The sequence below is a fragment of the Neoarius graeffei genome, chromosome 9 (genome assembly GCF_027579695.1).
Source record: "Neoarius graeffei isolate fNeoGra1 chromosome 9, fNeoGra1.pri, whole genome shotgun sequence".
NCBI classification, from domain to species: Eukaryota; Metazoa; Chordata; class Actinopteri; order Siluriformes; family Ariidae; genus Neoarius; species Neoarius graeffei.
The window spans coordinates 68,823,310-68,848,744 of NC_083577.1; the positions used below are offsets into that span (position 1 = coordinate 68,823,310).

General features: G+C 43.7%; 1 pseudogene; it reads left to right on the forward strand.

Moving 5' to 3' along the window:
- The window catches only part of LOC132892174 (uncharacterized), a 142,780-nt pseudogene extending 118,307 nt beyond the window's left edge, over positions 1-24,473 (forward strand).
- The last annotated feature ends 962 nt before the right edge of the window (positions 24,474-25,435 follow it).

Genomic DNA, 25,435 nt, shown 5'->3' on the forward strand with positions numbered 1-25,435 from the left:
ACACACAGAGACACACAACCATTCACACTCACATTCACACCTACGGTCAATTTAGAGCCACCAATTAGCCTAACCTGCATGTCTTTGGGGGAAACCAGAGCACCCGGAGGAAACCCACACAGACATGAGGAGAACATGCAAACTCCACACAGAAAGGCCCCTGTCGGCCGCTGGGTTCGAACCCACTACACCACCGTGCCACCTTGATGTAAATTAATTGATGTTAATTTTATCGCAAACTGTTCATCACAGCAACTAGTGGGTAGCACCACTCGGAAGCTCAAGTCATGTGGTTTCATGTGATATATGTAGGTTAATTATGTGATGAGTATTCTGACAGCAATTTAATAGAGACGAATGGGTGCAATTTGGACACATTGGTCGTATATGGTTATTCCACAGTGCCAAAGTGTTTCTGAAATGTCTCATCTCATTATCTCTAGCCGCTTTATCCTGTTCTACAGGGTCGCAGGCAAGCTGGAGCCTATCCCAGCTGACTACGGGCGAAAGGCGGGGTACACCCTGGACAAGTCGCCAGGTCATCACAGGGCTGACACATAGACACAGAAAACCATTCACACTCACATTCACACCTACGGTCAATTTAGAGTCACCAGTTAACCTAACCTGCATGTCTTTGGACTGTGGAGGAAACCCACGCGGACACGGGGAGAACATGCAAACTCCGCACAGAAAGGCCCTCGCTGGCCACGGGGCTCGAACCCGGACCATCATGCTGCCTGTTTCTGAAATGTGATCAGGAAATTTTACTGGGGCACAGCAGATATATGCTGGGGCATGTGCCCCAGTAAAATGGGTCTGGCGATGCCGATGAATATATCTTTCTAAACATCATGGCTTCATTGTGTGGTAACAAGTAATCAAGGTTTGAAAACACATAAGTGTGCAACATTTATGTCCAAAAACACTCTTGATATTACGTATTTTTTAATTAAAAAAAAAAAGCGTTTGCTTTTTACAGTCATGACCTTGACCTTATTCCCACATCTTGTGTCTGTCTATGAGTGTGTGCATTGATGTCATCAGTGGCAAAGACTTGTCAGAATATCCTTAAAAAATCGGGGTGCATTAATTTACCTCTAACATAGACATCACTTTATTTTCATTGTCCTTATTTATTTGCAGCATTTTTAAAGATAATTTGTTTGGTTATTTTGTCAAAAAAAAATCCATATCACACATATCAGTCAAGAAGCACTCAAGAAGGGTTTGGACACACTTCCAGTTCCAAAGTCTCAAAACTCATCTCATCTCATCTCATTATCTCTAGCCGCTTTATCCTTCTACAGGGTCGCAGGCAAGCTGGAGCCTATCCCAGCTGACTATGGGTGAAAGGCGGGGTACACCCTGGACAAGTCGCCAGGTCATCACAGGGCAGTCTCAAAACTGAGGCTGTAATTCAGTTGTTAGGACTCAGGTCAAGAAATGTCATTCAGAGCTGTAAGCTGATGACAGGTTCAGAGTGTAATAAATTGTCTGATTCTTGTGTTAATGCTCAACAACCATGGGCTGCTCTAAGCAGTTGATAACCATGAATCTAAAAATGAATCTATTACAGATAGATACACAGACAGAATTTATTCTGCTCAAAGTCCCTTCCCATGCCCAGACCTGGTCTTCCCAGGCAGTCTCCTGTCCCAGTACTAACCAGGCCCTTGAGGCGCATTGGGCAGCACCAACCTCCATTTCAGTAGCCCTCAGCCTCTTGCCTATTATATAGAGGATGTGCAGTCATGTGACCCGTCCGTGTTTACTCCGCCATATTGGACGGCTTCAGGATTGTTTACCTTGCGCGAGCATAATGGATCCAGGGAGTAATCCCCAAGAAAATTCGGAAAATACCCCATCTACATCGCGCGATAACTTGTCTAAGTTTGTTCAGCATCTTGAAGGTGACATGAAGCAGCGTTACGTGGAAAAGTGTTCCAGGTTGGGATTGCAGATCCGTACAACTTGCCGCAATCCTTGTTCAGGGAAATTCGGAGCTGCGGTGCCGGCGATTTGCCCGATCTGGCCTACCACAACATTTACAATTTTCTTGTTAATCGTGAATCGTGTTACACTGGCAAAGCCCTCAAAGCTTACAAGAGCCTGGAAGCTTATAAATATTTTGTTGCGGGATGGGTATCCCAACTATACCTCTGGAAGGTTCCGAAGAAGAATGTCTACTTGATAACCTCACGGGTAAGTGGCATTAAGACGTTTATCATAAAGAGACTGTGCAGGATGTTTTATCGTAAGAATGTTCGAAATCTAAACTCAGTTCCAGATAATGACAGGGTTGTAAATATGTATGTTTTTGTCTGAAAAAAAAATATCACAAATCACCGCTATCTTTATCTGTGCAGAATTATTATTCAATATCAGATATAAATGTATTAGAAGATTACACCTACCTGATATGAAGTGTTCACTACAAATTCGGCTGGTAGAACTGGGGTACCAGTTTTCTCTTCGCACAGTGGACACCCATTTTGCACGTCTCTCCTCGTCTGCGGGGAATCTATAAAATGACAGGCCCTCCTTTTGGCCCTGTCTATTGGTACAACCAAATACTGAACAAGATATAACCATTCTCGAAAGATCTACTCCCACACACTTGATAATTAGAATGGGTTCGTCTAAGTTCTATGCGTGGCCATGCCGTCCAAGATGGCAGATAAACAAATATCACGTGACCTCGTGACGTCACGTGCACGCTCTCTATAGCTGGGGTTACAGTGGGGGGCCAGTCCTCTGGTAACCACAAGAGTTTGACTCCCTACTCACATCTATATCACGGCATGCCTCGCCAGATGACAGAAGGTATCATTTTGATAATGGTCTTTGGTATGACCCAGCCGTAAGTAGAACTCGTGATCTCCTGGTCGAGAAGTGGACACGCTAACCACTAGGCCAGCTCACAGTTTGTGAATTTATTGGTCACTGAGGGATATTTGCATGCTACAGCAACAAAAAAACTTTTGGGACAAAAGACAATGTGTGGACAGTTAGACATGTGACACATCATAACACATCACATTCATTAATCAAAATGAACAAAACAATCTGTTAACATTTACACAGTATTTTTTAAAAAAGTCTAAAGTCCTTCCAGCGCCTCGGGCTCACTGGACGGCGCCGATCTCTGTTTCTGTAGCCCTCGGCCTCTCGCCTATACAGCTAAGGTTACAGTGAGGGTCTGGTCCTCCGGTAACCATGAGAGTTTGACTCCCCACTCGCATCTGTATTGCAGCGTGGCTTGCCAGATGGCAGTAGGTTCCATTTTTATGATGGACAAAGTATTTATAGACATTCATTAATGATAGCTGTGTAGCTTATGTAGTCTTGAAAAGAAAACAAAAAGATATGGCATGTATGAATCCCTGTAGAGATTAGAGGCCTAGAAACAAAGTGCTCTCAAATAAACTCGAGTTCTAAAGAGTTAAATCACTGAAGAATCTTAAATACTAAAAGTTGGTATCAGTTTTGTCAAGCAAGGTGTACACCAGGCAAGAAATATTATGCTTTGATTTTTTTATTATTATATTATTAAGTGGCAGCACGGTGGTGTAGTGGTTAGCACTGTTGCCTCACAGCGAGAAGGTTCTGGGTTCGACCCCAGTGACCGACGAGGGCCTTTCTGTGTGGAGTTTGCATGGTGTCTGCGTGGGTTTCCCCCACAGTCCCAAGACACGCAGGTTAGGTTAATTGGTGACTCTAAATTGACCATAGGTGTGAACGTGAATGGTTGTTTGTTTCTATGTGTCAGCCCTGCGATGACCTGGCGACTTGTCCAGGGTGTATCCCGCCTCTATCCCATAGTCAGCTGGGATAGGATCCAGCTTGCCTGCGACCCTGTACAGGATAAGTGGTTACAGATGACGGATGGATATTATTAAGCCTGGTCATTATCATTTCATGGTCAGTTTTGTTAAATGTTGCTCTCGGCACCAGCAGGACCAAAAATGTAACATATCCATAGTTTGCAGCAGGCAGTGGAGATAAGGGATTCAGAACTGAGGGAATAACACATATCCGATAGATGCTATGGTATGACACACCAGTGTGACAGCATTCAAGAAATGGCACGTGCAAAGCTGAGAGTAGGAAACAGAGCCAACCTTTAGAAACGCCCCACACAGTGACATCACACAATGGTTAAAGATGACTAGAGGGATCTAGTAAAGGTGCATCATCGCCCCTGTAAAACGCTCCCTGTTTTGCAGCTACATAGGGCATTTAACATGGGTTATTAAAATACCTAGTAATTTAAAACACATTCGAATGGGTGTGGAGCATTCTCGTGATTCCCAGGCAATGCTTGTCTTATTAAATCATTCTCACCCATTTTCCATTTCCCTGCACTCACTTTGCTCTGAGCAGAGACGGTGGCAGGCCTCGAGCGGAAAACATGCTGCTCTCAGAGCGTTATTCAGATTGAGCAGACTAATTGGGCAAAACAGTGAGAGACTCCTGCACACATTGAGGCTGCTAAGGGTGAAATTATGAAAACTTCATCCTTTCTCTCAATCTCTTTCACACACACACACACACACACACACACACACACACACACACACACACACGCGCACACATACACACTGGTTTGTGTTAGTGTTTATTATGACCGCACACCCCAAACTGCTGGGTCAACCTCCACAAGGCAAAGCCTTGTGTTTTATATAGAAAACACTAAAAAGGAAAACAAGCTGAAATCACGAATGCGAGGTGCAGGGTGGAGGAGTGCAGGATGTGCGTGTGAGAGACTGGGCAGCTTTCAGTGTCCTGCAGAGATATTCGATACCTGCCAATCCTTCCCTGGCTTTTTTTTTTTTTTTACAGCCAGTGGTTTCTCCTTTCCAAAACCAAAGCTTTTGTGTGTGTCTGTGTGTCTCGCTGTTTACATCTTTCCACCCCTTAGCAACATTTGAGTTCTGTGTGGCCCGTTAAACACAGCAACTAATTATTAACAGTTTATATCAGTGAAACTAAAATGGCTGGAAGATCAATATACGTTAGTAATCTGGGTGCTTCTTTTACACCACAGAGGAACTATGAAAGCAATCATCCCTCCCCTCCTGGATATTACATCAAAGTCCTTCCTGTGCCAGGACCCGATCTTCCCAGCTAGTCTCCTGTCCCAGTGCTAACCAGGCACTTAGTACATTGGGCAGCACCAATCTCCATTTGCATAGCCTTCGGCCTCTCATCTATTACATAGCTGGGGTTACAGTGGGGGGCTGGTCCTCTGGTAGCCTCGCCAGATGGCAGTGGGTACCATTTTGATAATGGTCTTTGGTATGACCCAACCACGAGTAGAACTCACAATCTCCCAGTCAAGAGGCAGACACACTCACCGCTAGGCCAGCTCGTGGTCCTGGATATTGCACATACGTGTTTTTTTTTCCCTTGCAAATAACATATATCTTTAGAAAACACAACTTTATTTATCACACACTTGTGAAATTCCTCTCTGCATTTAACCCATGTGAAGCAGTGAACACACACATAAGCACACACACACAGAGCAGTGGGCAGCCATGCTAACAGCGCCCGGGGAGCAGTTGGGAGTTAGGTGCCTTGCTCAAGGGCACCTCAGCCCAAGGCCATCCCATATTAACCTAACCGCATGTCTTTGGACTGTGGGGGAAACCGGAGCACCCGGAGGAAACCCACGCAGACACGGGGAGAACATGCAAACTCCGCACAGAAAGGCCCTCGCCGGCCACGGGGCTCGAACCCAGACCTTCTTGCTGTGAGGTGACCGTGCTAACCACTTACACCATGCCGCCCCATATATGTTTACATATATATTCTTGCATATTTAGTAATTGTGTTTTTCTTACATCTTGTTTAATTGATGTCTGAGGTTGCTGGGAGGATTTGCAGAGTAACAATTTGTACTGTGTAACAGACTGTTTCCTGAACATATGAAAAGAAACTCTTGAATCGCGAATCCTTTGTGTTGAATCCTGGTGCTGGTGTGACCTCTGCTGGTCAGTGTATTGCACCTTTAGTTTTATACAACAGGGGGCAGTATGAAGACATTCAGGAGCTCAACAGAGGCTCAGACACCTTTCTCTCTCTCTCTCTCTCTCTCTTTGGAGTTTTTATTGTGTTAAATGGAAATGCTGAACCATTAATCACCATTGTCTTGTGTATTTACACACCACCATTGTCTTGAGCTAGGGCACCGAACCCACAATTGCTCCCTGTCGCAGAGCAGCGAGATTGGCCTGTAGGCCTTGGGGTCATCCGGGGGGTTGTTGGGTTTAAACAGGGCTATGACAGCCACCCGTCTCCATGTCCTTGGGAGTTTGGACTTTTGGAGGCACACCCTGGACAAGTCGCCAGGTCATCACAGGGCTGACACTTAGACACAGAAAACCATTCACACCTACGGTCAATTTAGAGTCACCAGTTAACCTAACCTGCATGTCTTTGGACTGTGGGGGAAACTGGAGCAACTGGAGGAAACCCACGCGGACACGGGGAGAACATGCAAACTCCGCACAGAAAGGCCCTCGTCGGCCACGGGGTTTGAACCCGGACCTTCTTGCTGTGAGGCGACAGCGCTAACCACTACACCACCGTGGCGCCCCGAAAATTCATACTGAGTACAGAAAAAATATGTCTGCAGACACGTTAACTGCATATCTGCAAATTAAAATGAACTGTGATGAGGAGCTACAACTGCTACCCAAGCAGTGATATTATAGCTAGTGCCAAATCTGCAACATCTTTGTACAACAAAGAACTCTCCAAAAAGGAATAAGATTTAAATTCTTGTTATAAATTACTGGGAAGATTTTCAATTTAACTTCATAATTTATTAATATTTTCACTTATCCTTGTTTACATAATATACTTGATGTGGTTCGGTCATCTTTAGTTGGATCGAACACTGCTTGTGGTGTCAACATTTTTTTCTCAAATGGAACTTTTACTAACCTTCATTGACTGACATGATTATATATAATTTATTACATGTAACCTACTATTTTAATTAACATACCTACTTAGTACTGCTGTTATATTTCAAGTAATTTTCTTTGGTGGAATGTAATATTGTAGGTGATGTCAACACTTGTCAAATAGAACTTTGTGTAATTTTTATGAACTATTTAATATTAATACATTTTATTTGCCAAATTTACATCAAGGGGCGGCACGGTGGTGTAGTGGTTAGCGCTGTCGCCTCACAGCAAGAAGGTCCGGGTTCGAGCCCCGGGGCCGGCGAGGGCCTTTCTGTGTGGAGTTTGCATGTTCTCCCCGTGTCCGCGTGGGTTTCCTCCGGGTGCTCCGGTTTCCCCCACAGTCCAAAGACATGCAGGTTAGGTTAACTGGTGACTCTAAATTGACCGTAGGTGTGAATGTGAGTGTGAATGGTTGTCTGTGTCTATGTGTCAGCCCTGTGATGACCTGGCGACTTGTCCAGGGTGTACCCTGCCTTTCGCCCGTAGTCAGCTGGGATAGGCTCCAGCTTGCCTGCGACCCTGTATAAGGATAAAGCGGCTAGAGATGATGAGATGAGATGAGATGAAATTTACATCAATAATTCTGCCATTACTGATACAATGTATATTAAATAATTAAGTTTATAGTTCAGTCATTCTCTTGAGTAGATAATTGTTTACTTGACTGGACATATAGTCCTTTTTAATTCAGTTGTTTTCTCTGGGATCTAAAATTTCTTTTTATTCAGTACATGCTTATTTGATCCCTTTAACCTGATGCAGTGTGATAAATATGCCTGTTACAATAGGAGTGTATAATGTGGAATAAAACAATCGGTGCTTTGGATTATATATTGGAATTTTTTCACGTGTATAAGGGCTCATGGGTGTATATAAGGGAAAAGTACAGATTTTGTAAAGGCATGGGTGACTAAAGGTTGACATGTATGTAATTGGAGGTCTTTTAGTTTACTATGTGTGTGTGTGTGTGTGTGTGTGTGTGTGTGTGTGTGTGTGTGTGTGTGTGTGTGTATTTGTGGCAGACACCATGCAAACCTGCGACTTATATCTGAATATCTCAGTTTAACAATTTCTCAATCATTATCCCTCTCTACCCAGACTATTTTATTTAATCGGTGGGTAACAGATGGTAGGTCTACATATACTGAAACTGATGAAAATAAGCCTGAGCGCCTGCAAAGGCCATCACGACTTCTAATATTTATTCTTTTGTTTATTGGAAATGTTGAGCTTAACCCCGGGCCTGACCCAAATGCTTTATTGATATTTTTACTGCATTTATGGACTTTTTACACATATGCAAACTGTTACAGGTTTTTTCCTGCTATATCACAACCATTTAGGCTGTATTCACCCTCCGGAGTTCATTTAGCACAAATCTTTTCTCACCCCCTTCCGATTGTTGAAACATCTGAAATATCTCTTCACCCCAAAATCCAAACTTTTCCTTATCCCTCTCTTCCTACCCTATCCGCTGAAACTTCTCCCAGCTATTCCAAAACGAAAATAATTAATTCACTTAAAAGAGCAGTTCATTCAAGAAAAATTCCAATTGATTTACACCAACTTGGTGGTATTAGTGGCTTTAAAATCTGCCATTTAAACACCCGTAGCCTTGTTTCTAAATTAGATGGATTTAAAATCCTTCTTGCGCAGTCGAAAGCACACATAATGGCAATTACAGGATCCTGGTTAACTCCTACTATTCCAGATTCCTATCTTGCCATTGAAAATTATCAACTATATCATAAAGACCGCACTAGTAAGATCGGCAGGGGAGTGGCCTTTTACTGTACGTAACTCAGAAATATGTGCACTCAATATCTCGTCTCGTCTTCTTCCGCTTATCCAGGACCGGGTCGCGGAGGCAGCAGTCTAAGCATGGAAGCCCAAACTTCCCTTTCCCCAGACACCTCGGCCAGCTCCTCGGGAAGAACACCGAGGCGTTCCCAGGCCAGCCGAGAGACATAGTCCCTCCAGCGTGTCCTGGGTCTTCCCCGGGGCCTCCTCCCGGGGGGACATGCCTGGAACACCTCCCCAGGGAGGCGTCCAGGAGGCATCCGAAAAAGATGCCCGAGCCACCTCAGCTGGTTCCTCTCGATGTGGAGGAGCAGCGGCTCTACTCCGAGCTCCTCCCGAGTGACTGTGCTTCTCACCCTATCTCTAAGGGAGCGCCCAGCCACCCTGCGAAGGAAACTCATTTCAGCCGCTTGTATCCGCGATCTTGTTCTTTCTGTCATTACCCAAAGCTCATGACCATAGGTGAGAGTCGGAACGTAGATCGACCGGTAAATTGAGAGCTTCGCCTTTTGGCTCAGCTCCTTCTTCACCACGACGGACCGGTAAAGCGACCGCATCACTGCGGAGGCTGCACCGATCCGCCTGTCGATCTCACGCTCCATCCTTCCCTCACTCGTGAACAAGATCCCGAGATACTTAAACTCCTCCACTTGAGGCAGGACTTCTCCACCAACCTGGAGAGGGCAAGCCACCCTTTTCCGGTCGAGAACCATGGCCTCGGACTTGGAGGTGCTGATTCTCATCCCAGCCGCTTCACACTCGACTGCAAACCGCCCCAGTGCATGCTGAAGGTCCTGGTTTGAAGAAGCCAACAGGACAACATCATCCGCAAAAAGCAGAGATGAAATCCTGTGGTTCCCAAACAGGATTCCTTCCGGCCCCTGGCTGCGCCTAGAAATTCTGTCCATAAAAATTATGAACAGAACCGGTGACAAAGGGCAGCCCTGACGGAGTCCAACATGCACTGGGAACAGGTCTGACTTACTGCCGGCAATGCGAACCAGACTCCTGCTCCGTTCGTACAGGGACCGGACAGCCCTTAGCAAAGAGCCCCGAACCCCATACTCCCGAAGCACCCCCCACAGAATACCACGGGGGACACGGTCGAATGCCTTCTCCAGATCCACAAAGCACATGTGGACTGGTTGGGCAAACTCCCATGAACCCTCGAGCACCCTATGAAGGGTATAGAGCTGGTCCAGTGTTCCGCGACCAGGACGAAAACCGCATTGTTCCTCCTGGATCCGAGGTTCGACTATCGGTCGAATTCTCCTCTCCAGTACCCTGGAGTAAACTTTCCCTGGGAGGCTGAGAAGTGTGATTCCCCTATAATTGGAGCACACTCTCCGGTCCCCTTTCTTAAAAAGAGGGACCACCACCCCAGTCTGCCACTCCAGAGGCACTGTCCCCGACCGCCACGCGATGTTGCAGAGGCGTGTCAACCAAGACAGCCCCACAACATCCAGAGACTTGAGATACTCAGGGCGGATCTCATCCACCCCCGGTGCCTTGCCACCGAGGAGCTTGCAAACCACCTCAGTGACTTCGGCTTGGGTAATGGACGAGTCCACCTCTGAGTCATCAGCCTCCGTCTCCTCAGTGGAAGACATGACGGTGGGATTGAGGAGATCCTCAAAGTATTCCTTCCACCGCCCGACAATGTCCCCAGTCGAGGTCAACAGCTCCCCACCCGCACTGTAAACAGTGTTGGCAGAGTACTGCTTCCCCCTCCTGAGGCGCCGGACGGTTTGCCAGAATTTCTTCGAGGCCGACCGATAGTCCTTCTCCATGGCCTCCCCGAACTCCTCCCAGTTCCGAGTTTTTGCCTCCGCAACTGCCCGAGCTGCAGCACGCCTGGCCTGCCGATACCCGTCGGCTGCCTCAGGAGTCCCGGAGGTCAACATGGCCCGATAGGACTCCTTCTTCAGCTTGACGGCATCCCTTACTTCCGGTGTCCACCACCGGGTTCGGGGATTGCCGCCACGACAGGCACCGGAGACCTTGCGGCCACAGCTCCGAACAGCTGCGTCCACAATGGAGGTAGAGAACATGGTCCACTCAGACTCAATGTCCCCCGCCTCCCTCGGAAGCTGGGAAAAGCTCTCCCGGAGGTGGGAGTTAAAGACCTCCCCAACAGAGTGCTCGGCCAGACGTTCCCAGCAGACCCTCACCATACGTTTGGGCCTGCCAGGTCTGTCCAGCTTCCTCCTCCGCCAGCGGATCCAACTCACCACCAGGTGGTGATCAGTTGACAACTCAGCCCCTCTCTTCACCCGAGTGTCCAAGACATAGGGTCGGAGATCAGATGACACGACTACAAAGTCGATCATCGACCTCCGACCTAAGGTGTCCTGGTGCCACGTGCACTTATGGACACCCCTATGCTCGAACATGGTGTTCGTTATGGACAAACTGTGACTAGCACAGAAGTCCAATAACAAAACACCACTCGGGTTCAGATCGGGGAGGCCGTTCCTCCCAACCACACCCCTCCAGGTGTCACTGTCATCGCCCACGTGAGCATTGAAGTCCCCCAGTAGCACAATGGAGTCCCCAGTCTGAGCACCCCTCAGTACCTCTCCCAGGGACTCCAAGAAGGCCGGATACTCTATACTGCTATTTGGCCCGTAGGCACAAACAACAGCAAGAGCCCTCTCCCCAATCCGAAGGCGCAGAGAGGCGACCCTCTCGTTCACTGGGGTAAACTCCAACACATGGCGGCTGAGCTGGGGAGCTATAAGGAAGCCCACACCAGCCCGCCGCCGCTCACCATGGGCGACTCCAGAGAAGTGGAAAGTCCAGCCCCTCTCGAGGAGCTGGGTTCCAGAGCCCAAGCTGTGCGTGGAGGTGAGCCCGACTATCTCTAGCCGGTACCTCTCAACCTCCCGCACAAGCTCAGGCTCCTTCCCCCCCAGCGAAGTGACATTCCATGTCCCAACAGCCAGCCGCTGTGTCCGGGGGTCAGGTCGTCGAGGCCCCTGCCTTCGACTGCCACCCAATCCACACTGCACCAAACCCCTACTGCTACCTCTGTGGGTGGTGAACCCACAGGAGGTCGGGCCCACGTCGCCTCTTCGGGCTGAGCCCGGCCGGGCCCCATGGGCAAAGGCCCGACCACCAAGCGCTCGCATACGAGCCCCAACCCCGGGCCTGGCTCCAGGGTGGGGCCCCGGCTGCGTCCTACCGGGCGACGTCACGGTCCTGGATTTTTTCTCCATAGGGGTTTTTTGGTGAACTGCTCTTGGTCTGGCCTGTCACCTAGGACCTGTCTGCCTTGGGAAACCCTAACAGGGGCATAATGCCCCCGACAACATAGCTCCTAGGATCATTCAAGCACACAAACCCCTCCACCACAATAAGGTGGCAGTTCTAGGAGGGGCACTCAATATCAAAAAAAAAAAAATACGGACTTGGACTAATCTTGGACTAAGATCCAAAATTGAACTGCGTGTATTGCTTATTCTTGTTGGATCCTTAATAAGTTGATACAGACCAAGTTTTATTGCAGTACCTTTCAAATGTTCTGATGAATCCATATTCCAGTCAAGATTGATATCTCCCAAAATAACAAGCTCCTTTGTTGTAACAGATTTAACTATATCAGTAAAATGAAATAGATAGTCATTTACACTGACATTAGGAGGCTTGTAAGTGACGATAATTGTAACTGCTTGCTGTGGTGTAAAACATACTACCAGTTGTAATGTCTCAGTATCAGTTTTGATTTTTGATATTTTTTTTTGATATTTTTTGCACTCAATATCAAAAATCAAAACTGATACTGAGACATTACAACTGGTAGTATGTTTTACACCACAGCAAGCAGTTACAATTATCGTCACTTACAAGCCTCCTAATGTCAGTGTAAATGACTATCTATTTCATTTTACTGATATAGTTAAATCTGTTACAACAAAGGAGCTTGTTATTTTGGGAGATATCAATCTTGACTGGAATATGGATTCATCAGAACATTTGAAAGGTACTGCAATAAAACTTGGTCTGTATCAACTTATTAAGGATCCAACAAGAATAAGCAATACACGCAGTTCAATTTTGGATCTTAGTCTTACAAATCAGCCCTAAAAATATGCAATGTCTGGCATGATCAGTACCGCTATTTCAGATCATTTCCTTATCTATGCAATTAGGAAAACTTTAAAATCCCCTAAATCTCATGCCCCTTTTTCTGCACCAAAAATACCAACCTCGAAGAGAACTCAATTTAATGACGAATTTAATGCTATAAATTGGAATGATTAATTGTCTCTGGAAAATCCAGAACAAATCCTAGCACAATTCCACACTAAATTTCAACCAATACAAGATAAATATACTATTGTCAACAAGGTTCGACCTAGACAAATTAAATTACCCTGGATAAATACTGAACTAGCTAAACTTCTTAAGCAGAAGGCTTCTCTCATTAAAATGTATAAGATAACTCGAACATCTGAGAGCAAAAATAATTTTATACAAATAAGAAATAAATGCACTGTCGAACTACGAAAGGCTAAATCGGTCTATTTTCAGCAACAAATTATACAATCTGCTTCAAATCCAAATACTCTATGGCAGACTCTTAAGGTTATTACTGGTGAGAGTAAAAAGAAAAAGAACCCTAATATACAGATATCCCTACAGGGTACTCTCATTTCGGATTCAGAAAAGATTGCAAGTGCTTTTAATAATTATTTCCTGACTTCTGTCAAGGAACTGGCAACAAATTTTGCCCCTCCTCTTGCTTTATCATCTGTTTCTCCTCCAACATCGGATCAGTTCTCTTTTTCTGAGATCTCTCAAAACCAGGTGATAAACCTGCTACACGCATTAAAACATTCTCATGCCCATGGTATTTATGGTCTAACTACCTCCTTTTTAAAGAGTCATGCTGAAAACTTAATACCTCTTTTCCAGCATCTAATTAACCTCTGCATTAGGCTCTCCATCTTCCCCTCTGATACCCCTTTTCCACCAAATCAGTTCCAGGGCTGGTTCGGGGCCAGTGCTGGTGCTGGTTCACAACTCGTTCAACTTGCGAGCCAGCTGAGAACCAGTTTGCTTTTCCATAGCCCGCGGTGCTAAGAGAAGACACATCATTACATCGCTGTATACGTCAGTTACGTCGTTGTATAAGTCATTACGTCGCTGTATACGTCAGTTACGTCACTACGTTTGCATAAACCTTGGCGCGAATATTGAAGCAAAAACAACACGGAAGAAGCAGCAGCAACAACAACAACAATAATAATAATAATAATAATGGATGACTTCACGTTTGTACAGCTGCTGCTTCTCGTCGCTTAAAAATGGCAATCTTTCGCGGTCTTGTTATTGTTGTTCCCCCCCCCGACGTAAGCGGTTCTTTCCTCTGGCCCAGCAGAGAGTTGGTGCTAGCCTGGAACCAGTTTTTCTGGCCCCAGAGCCAGTTCTTTGTCAGTGGAAACAGAAAACCCGGTTCCAAACTAAGCACTGGCCCCGAACCAGCCCTGGAACTGCTTTGGTGGAAAAGGGGCATGATTGGAAAACAGCACAAATTACTCCCATTTTCAAATCTGGTGACCCCACTCTTGTTTCAAACTATAGACCAATAGCAATACTTCCTGCTATGTCCAAGCTGCTTGAAAAAGCCCTATATAATCAGTTAAGCTCCTATCTTGAAACAGGCAACTGGCTTAGTGATTGTCAATATGGATTTCGTGCCAATCGGTCAACTACATTGGCTTTACTGTTCTTTACTGAACAAATACGTGACTCTCTTAACAAAGGCCATATCACTGGAGCTATTTTTATTGATTTTCGTAAAGCTTTTGATACTGTGAATCATGAAATTTTACTAAAAAAACTTCTCTTTTCATTTGTCTTCTGCTGTAATTAAAATGTTCTCATCCTACTTGAAAAACAGGTCACAAGCTGTTAAAATTAATTGTGTAACATCTCAACCTTCAGCTTGTGATATGGGTGTGCCACAAGGGAGTATTCTTGGACCACTGCTTTTTCTTTTATATATAAATGACTTACCTCAAGTATGTAATTATTCAAAAATGCCTACTGTACGCCAATGATACAGTTATGTTTCTCTCTGACTCAAATCCTGAGGTCATAAATACCAAACTATCATCTGACCTTCAGGTCTTACATAACTGGTTGGGGAAGAGCCATTTAACTGTTAATGTAAAGAAAACTGAATGCATGTACTTCCATACCTCTAGAAAAGGTTATCTTTTACTGCTCCCATCACCTTTGCAAACCAAGATCTGGTCATCACAAAGACCTATAAATATCTTGGTGTGTTACTTGACTCACACCTTACTTATCGTGACCACATCTCTAAGCTAACAAATAAGCTTAACCAGAAATTATATGTATATAACAAGATAAGGCCATATTTGTCATCTTCTGTTTCTGAAACCTATTTACATGCGATTTTGTTTTCAACAATTTCTTATGGTCTTTCAATATGGTCACTTACCACAAAGGAAATTATTGCACCAATTGCACGTTTATATTATCGTGCGATTAAGATCCACAATAATTTACCTAAGTGGTTTCATCATAGCATTGCACTCGCACATGCCAATGCTCTGACTTTTGAGAATTTCATTAACAGTTATGCCATTGCTCTTTATTTTCAGATATTAAATAGCACATTATCTACATTTACTGCACTTCTCCCAATGCACAATGTGAAACAAGTGCCCTGTACCAGATCAGTTTCACAAGCACTTATACCAGTTCCTTCTTTTAGAAATAGTTATGGTCAGAGGTCCTTTTTTTTTTACACTTTTACCAAAGTTTGGAATGTCATTCCTTATCATATTAGAGTATTACAATCTATTGAAGCCTTTAAAAAGGCATACAGATTGCATCTCTATAACATTTATACCTTTACTCATTGATTGTTGTATGTAACAGTCTATGCAATGTATGTAATGTCTATTGTTGTCTAAGTTATTTGTGTTTAGTTCATGTTTATGCCCTGCTTTTGTTATGACTGTTTTTATGTTTTGTGTTCTGCAGAACAGGAACCTGCTGTAAACCAGTTTGTTAAACTGAGTCAGGCCCGTCTTAACTGTAACTGTACTGTTACTTTTAATACTTTCCTGTATAATAAATGAAATGAATGAATGAATGAATGAATATATATATATATATATATATATATATATATATATATATATATATATATATATATATATATTAGTGCTGTCAAGCACTTAAAATATTTAATCGCGATTAATGTCGCAACTGTCATAGTTAACTCACGATTAATCGCAATTTAATCGCACATTTTTGTCACATGAAAAACCATTGTAATTCTCTTATCAGCATAAAAAAGTGGATGGGCTTGCTCACCGTTTGAACTACGGGGGTACTCGGGGGATCCGAGATCCCCTGAAACAGACATGAGATCCCTTGAAAACATGATTTGGGAAATGTTGGATGGTCTCTAAAATATTGGCAAAATGATGTTTATTGACATAGCAATCGTGTGTAACGGGAAGCATTTGCATATCCGAAGTGTTGTGTTTACATCAAAGATAAAATAAACCGATATGACAACGACTGCTGCTGCCAGGTTGGGGACACAAACTAGTAGAAAGGAAGTGTGCCAACAGTGGAGATCTGCGCGATGGAGAGCCGCGGTGGAGCGTGCGCTTGTCTCAGAGCACGCGATGGAGATCCGCGCTCTGAGACAAGCGCAAGCACACACACCCCGAAGGGAAAAAAAGGGACCCCCCGAAAATATCGGCATAGTTCGAACACTGGTTGTACCAGTGTTTTTTTTAATTGCAGAGCATAACACGTCTTGTCACAGCCACTGCAAAGTCGGGCTGGAGCCTCCGATGGGAAAACGAAACCTAAGCCGAGCACCGTGGCTCTTCGTCTCGAGGCGCAGGGCGAGCGCGCCCTGCCCGCGCTGGTTCTTTGGGGGGAGGGCAGAGGACTCTGGTTGTGCGGGGTGTGGCATTACAGTCTAGCTGCTATCATTTTTCTAAGCAAGGTCTCTGTTCCAAGTTCCTGGCAGTTTCAAAAGCTTATGAAAAATCTACATCATGTCACAGAGCATTAATCTCACGATAAAAAAATTATCGCCGTTAAAATTGAGTCAAGTTAACGCGTTAATAACGTGACGTTTTTGACAGCACTAATATATATATATATATATATATATATATATATATATATATATATATATATATATATATATATATAATCCAGCCACTGGGGGTGCATAAGCGTACTCTTGGTGCCGGTCCCAAGCCCGGATAAATTGGAGAGGGTTGCGTCAGGAAGAGCATCCGGCGTAAAACTGTGCTAAATCTAACATGCGGAATGAAAAGAGAAATACCATACCGGATCAGTCAGGGCCCGGGTTAACAACGACCGCCTCTGGTACTGTTGGTCAACAGGGTGCCGGTGGAAAGTGCGCTACTGTTGCGCCAAAATGGAGAAGGAGAAAGAGAGGGGGGAGGCATGTTAGGAGAGAGCATGAAAGATGCAAGGAGCTTAGAATTGAGGGTAGGAACACTGAATGTTGGAACATTGACTAGCAGAGCAAGAGAGGTAGCAGGTATGATGGAAAGAAGGAAGTAGGACATTTTGTGTGTGCAGGAGACGAGGTGGAAAGGAAGCAAGGCCAAGAACATTGGAGATGGATGCAAGTTGTTTTATTATGGAGTGGATGGAAAGAGAAATGGTGTTGGTATTGTTTTGAGGGGAGAGTTGGTCAACAGTGTGATTGATGTGAAGAGGGTGTCACTCTATCGAGCGATATGCATGAAGTTGGAGATTCAAGGAGTGGTAATCAATGTTGTGTGTGCGTACGCCCCACAGGTTGGATGTGAGAATGAAGAGAAAGAGTCTTTCTGGGAAAAGATAGATGAAGTGCTAGAAAGTATACCGAGGGAGGAGCGTGTGCTGATAGAAGCAGATTTCAACGGACATGTTGGTGAGGGAAACAGAGGAGATGAGGATGTGATGGGCAGATATGGTGTAAGAGTGAGAAATGTGGAAGGGCAAATGGTGGTTGATTTTTCAAAGAGGATGAATTTGGCAATAGTCAATACATACTTCAAGAAGAAAGAGCAGCACAGGGTGACGTTTAAGAGTGGAGGAAGATCTACATAGGTGGACTACATACTCTACAGAAGGGGTAACCTGAAGGAGATTGGAGACTGTAAAGTGATGGCAGGGGAGAGTTTAGCTAGACAACATCAAGTGGTCTTGTGCAGTATGAGCTTGAAAGTGAAAAAGAGGAAGCGTGAAATAGCGGAGCCGAAGATTAAGTGATGGAAACTAATAGAGGTTGAACGTCAGAAGGAGTTTAGGGAAGAAATGAGACAAGCATTGAGTGGTCATGGAAGTCTGCCAGAAGATTGGAATCCTACTGCTGTACTCGTAAGAGAGGCAGCAAGGAAGGTGCTAGGGTGGTCATCAGGAAGGAGGAAGGAAGATAAGGAGACATGGTGGTGGAACAAAGAAGTGCAGGAAATTATAAAAGAGAAGAGGCTAGCAAAGAAGAATTGGGACGATCAGAGAGACGAGGAAAGCAGGCGGTTATACAGAGAGACGAGACAGAAGGCAAAAAGAGCAGTAGCGAAGGCAAAAGCAGATGCATACCAGGAGTTGTATGAAAGACTGGAGACCAAAGAAGGAGAGAAAGACCTGTACAGACTAGCTAGGCAGAGAAACAGGGAAGCAAGGGATGTATAGCAGGTAAGAGTGATGAAAGATGTAAATGGAAATGTGCTGACAAACAAAGAGAGTGTATTAAGAAGGTGGAAAGAGTACTTTGAGGATTTATTAAATGAGGATAATCCAAGAGAGAAAAGGTCAGATTCATTGGAGACAGCAAATCAGGAAGCAGAGTTGGTTAGTAAGGATGAGGTGAGGGCAGCCATGAAAAGAATGAAGACTGGGAAAGCAGTCGGACCAGATGGTATCCTGATTGAGGCTTGGAGATGTTTGGGTGAGACGGCCGTGGAGTTCCTAACGAGATTGTTTAATAAGATCCTAGAGAATGAGAAAATGCCAAATGAATGGAGAAGGCCAGAGAAAGCTACATTGTGTGTTTGTAGACCTGGAGAAGGCATATGATAGAGTGCCAAGAGATGAGTTATGGTATTGTATGAGAAAGAGTGGAGTAAATGAGAAGTATATTAGAGTGGTGCAAGACATGTATGAGAACAGTGAAACAGCAGTGAGGTGTGCAGTTGGAACAACTGAACGGTTCAAGGTGAAGGTGGGACTCCATCAAGGATCTGCTTCGAGTCCTTTCTTGTTTGCCATAGTGATGGATAGCTTGATGGATGAAGTGAGGCAAGAGTCACCATGGAACATGATGTTTGCAGATGATATTGTGATATGTGGTGAAAGTAGAAAGGAGGTTGAGTTGGGTTTGGAGAGATGGAGGTATGCATTGGAATGAAGAGGAATGAAGGTGAGCAGTAGCAAAACAGAATACAACCCTGATTCCAAAAAAGTTGGGACAAAGTATAAATTGAAAATAAAAACGGAATGCAATAATTTACAAATCTCAAAAACTGATATTGTATTCACAATAGAACATAGACAACATATCAAATGTCAAAAGTGAGACATTTTGAAATTTCATGCCAAATATTGGCTCATTTGAAATTTCATGACAGCAACACATCTCAAAAAAGTTGGGACGGGGCAATAAGAGGCTGGAAAAGTTAAAGGTACAAAAATAGGAACAGCTGGAGGACCAAATTGCAACTCATTAGGTCAATTGGCAATAGGTCATTAACATGACTGGGTATAAAAAGAGCATCTTGGAGTGGCAGCGGCTCTCAGAAGTAAAGATGGGAAGAGGATCACCAATCCCCATAATTCTGCGCTGACAAATAGTGAAGCAATATCAGAAAGGAGTTCGACAGTGTAAAATTGCAAAGAGTTTGAACATATCATCATTTACAGTGCATAATATCATCAAAAGATTCAGAGAATCTGGAAGAATCTCTGTGCGTAAGGGTCAAGGCCGGAAAACCGTACTGGGTGCCCGTGATCTTCGGGCCCTTAGACGGCACTGCATCACATACAGGCATGCTTCTGTATTGGAAATCACAAAATGGGCTCAGGAATATTTCCAGAGAACATTATCTGTGAACACAATTCACCGTGCCATCCGCTGTTGTCAGCGAAAACTCGATAGTTCAAAGAAGAAGCCGTATCTAAACATGATCCAGAAGCACAGATGTCTTCTCTGGGCCAAGGCTCATTTAAAATGGACTGTGACAAAGTGGAAAACTGTTCTGTGGTCAGACGAATCAAAATTTGAAGTTCTTTATGGAAATCAGGGACGCCGTGTCATTCGGACTAAAGAGGAGAAGGACGACCCAAGTTGTTATCAGCGCTCAGTTCAGAAGTCTGCATCTCTGATGGTATGGGGTTGCATTAGTGCGTGTGGCATGGGCAGCTTACACATCTGGAAAGACACCATCAATGCTGAAAGGTATATCCAGGTTCTAGAGCAACATATGCTCCCATCCAGACAACGTCTCTTTCAGGGAAGACCTTGCATTTTCCAACATGACAATGCCAAACCACATACTGCATCAATTACAGCATCATGGCTGCGTAGAAGAAGGGTCCGGGTACTGAACTGGCCAGCCTGCAGTCCAGATCTTTCACCCATAGAAAACATTTGGCGCATCATAAAACGGAAGATACGACAAAAAAGACCTAAGACAGTTGAGCAACTAGAATCCTACATTAGACAAGAATGGGTTAACATTCCTATCCCTAAACTTGAGCAACTTGTCTCCTCAGTCCCCAGACATTTACAGACTGTTGTAAAGAGAAAAGGGGATGTCTCACAGTGGTAAACATGGCCTTGTCCCAACTTTTTTGAGATGTGTTGTTGTCATGAAATTTAAAATCACCTAATTTTTCTCTTTAAATGATACATTTTCTCAGTTTAAACATTTGATATGTCATCTATGTTCTATTCTGAATAAAATATGGAATTTTGCAACTTCCACATCATTGCATTCCATTTTTATTTACAATTTGTACTTTGTCCCAACTTTTTTGGAATCGGGGTTGTACATGTGCATCAATGAGAATGGGGATGAGAGTGTAGTGAAGATGCAAGGAGTAGACATAAAGAAAGTTGGTGAATTCAAGTACCTGGGGTCAACTGTCCAGGAAAATGGGGGCCAAGATAGTGAGGTGAGAAAGAGAGGGCAGGCAGGGTGGAGCAGTTGGAGAAGGATTTCAATGGATATTTCACCTTTCTGTTTTAGCCAGAATTAACTTTTTCAACAGTTTGTGCTACAGTAGCTCTTCTGGGGGATTGGATCATATGTGCTAGCCTTCGTGCCCCATGTGAATCAATGAGGCTTCACCACCCATGACCCTGTTGCCAGTTCACCAGTTCTCCTTCCTTGGACCACTTTTGGTAGCTACTAACCACTGCATACTGGGAACACCTCACAAGATGTGCCATTTTGTTGATGCTCAGACCCAATCATCTAGCCATCACAATTTGGCCCTTGTCAAAGTCATTCAGATCCTTACACTTGCCCCTTTTTCCTGCTTCCAACACATCAACTTCGAGAACTGAATGTTCTCTTGCTGCCCAACACAGTGGTGCTTGAAAGTTTGTGAACCCTTTAGAAATGTCTATATTTCTGCATAAATATGACCTAAAACATCATCAGATTTTCACACAAGTCCTAAAAGTAGATAAATAGAACCCAGTTAAACAAATGAGACAAAAATATTATACTTAGCCATTTATTTATTAAGGAAAATGATCCAATATTATATATCTGTGAGTGGCAAAAGTATGTGAACCTTTGCTTTCAGTATCTGGTGTGACCCCCTTGTGCAGCAATAACTGTAACTAAACATTTCCAGTAACTGTTGATCAGTCCTTGGGGGAATTTTAGCCCATTCCTCCATACAGAACAGCTTCAACTGTGGGATGATGGTTGGTTTCTTCACAGGAACTGCTCGCTTCAGGTTCTTCCACAACATTTCCATTGGATTAAGGTCAGGACTTTGACTTGGCCATTCCAAAACATTAACTTTATTCTTCTTAACCCTTTGGTGACTGACCCCTTGAAAATGGTTCCTCCAGGAACGATGACGTTTCAGTTGTCAAGACAACGGAAAAACTAAAATACAAGAGCATTTTGTTTTGTGCACAAGAGCATTGTGACGTATTTTTCTGTTTTTGTATTTTAGTTTTTCCGTTGTCTTGACAACTGAAACATCATCATTCCTGGAGGAACCATTTTCAAGGGGTCAGTCACCAAAGGGTTAATTAAACCATTCTTTGGAAGAACGACTTGTGTGCTTCGGGTTGTTGTCTTGCTGCATGACTCACCTTCTCTTGAGATTCAGTTCATGGACAGATGTTCTGACGTTTTCCTTTATAATTCACTGGTGTAATTCAGAATTCATTGTTCCATCAATGATGGCAAGCCGTCCTGGCCCAGATGCGGCAAAACAGGCCCAAACCATGACACTCCCACCACCATGTTTCACAGATGGGATAAGGTTCTTCTGCTGGAATGCAGTGTTTTCCTTTCTCCAAACATAACACTTCTCATTTAAACCAAAAAGTTCTATTTTGGTCTCATCCGTCCACAAAACATTTTTCCAATAGCCTTCTGGCTTGTTCATGTGATCTTTAGCAAACTGCAGACGAGCAGCAATGTTCTTTTTGGAGAGCAGTGGCTTTCTCCTTGTAACCCTGCCATGCACACCATTGTTGTTCAGTGTTCTCCTGATGGTGGACTCATGAACATTAACATTAGCCAATGTGATAGAGGCCTTCAGTTGCTTAGAAGTTATCCTGGGGTCCTTTGTGACTTCACCGACTATTACACGCCTTGCTCTTGGAGTGATCTTTGTTGGTCGACCACTCCTGGGGAGGGTAACAATGGTCTTGAATTTCCTCCATTTGTACACAATCTGTCTGACTGTGGATTGGTGGAGTCCGAACTCTTTAGAGTTGGTTTTGTAACCTTTTCCAGCCTGATGAGCATCAACAACGCTTTTTCTGAGGTCCTCAGAAATCTATTTTGTTCGTGCCATGATACACTTCTACAAACATGTGTTGTGAAGATCAGACTTTGATAGATCCCTGTTCTTTAAATAAAACAGGGTGCCCACTCACACCTGATTGTCATCCCATTGATTGAAAACACCTGACTCTAATTTCACCTTCTAATTAACTGCTAATCCTAGAGGTTCACATACTTTTGCCACTCACAGATATGCAATATTGGATCATTTTCCTGAATAAATAAATTACCAAATATAATATTTTTGTCTCATTTGTTTAACTGGGTTCTCTTTATCTACTTTTAGGACTTGTATGAAAATCTGATGATGTTTTAGGTCATATTTATGCAGAAATCTAGAAAATTCTAAAGGGTTCACAAACTTTCAAGCACCACTGTATATCCCACCCCTTGACAGGTGCCATTGTAATGAATTAATCAATGTTAATCTCTTCACCTGTCAGTCCGTGGTCATAATGTTATGACTGCTTGGGATATATATAAACAAATATCAATTGTTGATGATCAACAACTTTTTCCACATGTAACTCTCCATATTGAACAAATCAGAAAACTTTCAGTTCAAAATACTGATATGAATTCTTATTTTCACATATTCTGCATCATACACCTTTTAATTCACAACAGTAGGTTGTGAAAAAATGTGTTTTTTTGAGTGCATGAATGCAACAGCATATTCACAAGAGGCTTTTCCTGTGTTAATGGCAGCTGCAAGACAGATGCAACGATAACGAAACAAGCACACTAAAATAATTACAGCAGTGTCCCGAAAACAACCTAGAATCTGATCGTGTACAGTACTGCAGCAAACTCACTGAAAACTATACAACTGTCATTAAAAAGGTGTTAAAGGTTTTTTCTATGGACCTTAGTTTTGGACATCATTAAACCTTCATAGTACTCTGCTTCACAATAACAGGGCTCATGTAGTTCTCAGTAAGATCAATAACCTCTGATTTAATCCCTTTTTTAGATCTCTCAAACTGAAGGAAGAAGTTGGCGCATTTTATGTCTTGCTTCAGAATGCAGAAAGATGTGAACTTCTCGTTTTGATATGAGTCTGAGCTGAAGCTTGCTTTGTTCCCTTCTTATAGTGGCTTTGTTGAATGAAACTGGATCCTCCTCCATACTGCAAGCAAGGTTGGTGTTAAGTGTCACTTCAAATCTAAAGGCAAAGATACTTTATTTCATTTTACATCCTCTCTGTGTGATGTAAATAGCCGATCCTTTTTTAAAACTTATTCTGTTATGGCTTTCTCCTCAGCGATGGTTCAGCATCAATACCCTGTTGTGGGACAGAGCCAATTCTGTGCTGGATAAAATCAGCCTCAGCACATCAGAAGCCTTGACCATTCACTAACCTGGATATTTTTTAATTAAATCTCAAGTCACCTTTTCCAAAGCGTATGAAAAAGCAATACTCAAGCAAGTCAAATGCACTCAAAAGACAAATGTCAAAGACCCAAGTGCAGCTTGCCTCAGAAAAGTGCAAGACCTGATTAGCGCACTGCCATACACACAGGGGTGTTCAGACTTGAGAAGGGTAAAGACACTGTTTGTAAATGTATGCGTGTGGCACTTGATGCACTTGGACTCTACCACTTTTGGTTTGTTCAGGTCAGGCTTGTAGTACTCGAGTCCAGGACTCAGACTACTCGAGTCCATCTCGTGCCCTAATTTTAAGGACTTGTGACTTGACTTGGACTTGAGCACTGATGACTCAGACTTGGACCCAGACGTGTGCATTAACTGCATTCCGATTTGTAAATTAGAGATGAGGACTCGGATTTTTTCTTTATTTTTTTTGTAACATGCCAAAATAATTTGCCATAAGATATTTATATCTACATTAATTTTGTGCTAATTTTGTGCAAGAGAATGCACATTCACCTGTTCATACGTCATGTTCAGGGACAAATTAATCTTAATGGAGCTGGAGAGAAGCCCCTAGGATTGTCCACTTTGCTTATATAGACTTCTCATGCAGTGGGAAAAAATGCACTGCTGCGTGTTCCATACCTGTATGTAAAACTATCGAGGAGATGACGGGAACGACCTTGAACTTCAATCGACTACACCCAGAGAAGGAAGTGACATGCTATGTTCATTGCTCTGTTGATAGCGGGGCTTGCTTGCTGACCGATGAACTAGCCAGTGTTAACCCTCTCTCATGTTATTTGCCCTGTTGATAGTGGGCAGGGCTTGCTGAGCGATGAACAAGCTTTTTATCTGTAGCCTATTAACTAAAATGAGGCAGTCAAGCCATAACGTTAGTCCAACACAGTAGCAGAGACGGTTTAACATAAGGGCAGCAACAGCCACCGTCAAATGGTGCGGGTGGAGTCTTGTTCTTGGACTTGACTCGGATCGATAGTGGATTCGACTCAAATTTTTTTTTTAATGACTTGGACACTGGGGACTCGAGACTGGACTTGGACTCGAGCTTTAGTGACTCGACTACAACACTTGTTCAGGCTACAGGACTGAGTGCAGACTAACTAAGAACTAAGAGGATTCACCAGTACAAAAGGGAGAGAATACAATCTATAAGTGGATCCTTTTTACAGGGTATACATGGATAAGCATGTGAAA